The sequence below is a fragment of the Theropithecus gelada genome, unplaced genomic scaffold, assembly GCF_003255815.1.
Source record: "Theropithecus gelada isolate Dixy unplaced genomic scaffold, Tgel_1.0 HiC_scaffold_9287, whole genome shotgun sequence".
Lineage (NCBI taxonomy): Eukaryota > Metazoa > Chordata > Mammalia > Primates > Cercopithecidae > Theropithecus > Theropithecus gelada.
Window position 1 is genome coordinate 1 of NW_020266067.1, and position 1,487 is coordinate 1,487.

Consider the following 1,487-nt stretch of genomic DNA (forward strand, 5'->3'; position numbering starts at 1 on the left):
TTTCTTTCTTTCTTTCTTTCTTTCTTTCTTTCTTTCTTTCTTTCTTTTTTCTTTCTTTCTTTCATTTTTCTTTCTATCTTTCCTTCTTTCTTTCTTTCCTCCTTTCTTTCCTTCTTTCTTCTTTCTTTCTTTACTTTCTTTCTTTTTCTTCCAGATTGAGTCTCGCTCTACCACCCATGCTGGTGTGCAGTGACGTGATCTCGGCTCACTAAAAACTTGGCCTCGCTGGTGCTCGCCATTCTCCTGTCTCAGCCTCCCAAGCACCTGGGACTACAGGTGCCCCCCACCACACCTGGCTCATGTTTTGTAGTTTTAGTAGAGATGGGGTTTCACCGTATTAGCCAGGTTTGTCTAGATCTCCTGAACTAATGATCCACCCACCTCGGCATCCCAAATTCTTGGGATTATAAGCGTTATTCACCGCGAACGGCTCACTGTAGGCTTTTGTGGCTTCTCCCCTCCCTCCCTTCCCCCTACTGTCGCCATGATTCTCAATGTTCCCTGACTCTGCTCTCCCATCATCGCGCCCCTACACCCCTGCCACATCCGTGGACATCCTTCTGGGTTGCACCACGAAAGCACCACCGAGGAGCAGCATTCCACCACTTATGCCTTGCTGTCACCCTGCCAGAAGCCAGGCTCCAGCCTGGGAGGGCAGGGGTCCAGACCTCAAAAGCACAGGCGCTGGTGTTGGCATTGTGAGAAAAAGGCAAGGCGCCACTGGGCTGCCTGTTCGCACTTGGCCAGCCCTGATGACTGTGGCTGGGTGGGTCAAGAGGGGGCCTCGCAGGAGCTCCTGAGCAGCCAGGGATCCAAAAGAATACCTCCGTGACAGGGTGGAGTACCAGATGGTGTCCCAGGATCATGGACCCTGGACCCTTACACCTCAGAGTGCTCCCTGTTATGAGCGGGCCTGACGTGGTGGAAGCTCAGGAGCTCGGGAACTGGTGGAAGGCCACCGGCAATCACCTCGTGGGTCCTGATACAAGCCCATCAGGCCTGGGATGGTGATGCCAGTTGGAAGCCAGTGGGCATGGCTGGGCTGGGCTCTTGGGGCAGCCAGGCACCTCTGCTGGTATCTACAGCCATACCACCCTGAATGTGCCCGATCTCGTCTGTTCTTGGAAGCTAAGCAGTGTCCAGCCTGGTTAATACTTGCATGGGAGACCGCCTGGGAATACCAGGTGCTGTAGGTTTTTGGTTTTCTTACTTGTCTTTCTTTCTTTTTTACCTTCCTTTCTTCCCTTCTCTCTCTCTACTTTCTTTTTCTCTTTCTTTCTGTCTTTCTTTCTTTCTTTCTTCTTTCTTTCTTTCTTTCTTTATTTCTTTCTTTCTTTCTCTCTTCTTTCTTTCTTCTCTTTCTTTCTTTTCTCTCTTTTCTTCACTTACTCTCTCTTTCTTTGTGTTTTTCTTTCTTGATTTATTTCCGTCTTTCTTTCTTTTCTTTCTCTCTTTCTTCTTTCTTTCTTCTATCTTTCCTTTTCTTT

At 48.9% G+C, this 1,487-nt stretch overlaps 1 pseudogene; it reads left to right on the top strand.

The window, feature by feature from the left end:
• Nucleotides 1–1,077: 1,077 nt before the first annotated feature.
• On the top strand, nucleotides 1,078–1,196 carry LOC112618077 (annotated as a pseudogene).
• The last annotated feature ends 291 nt before the right edge of the window (nucleotides 1,197–1,487 follow it).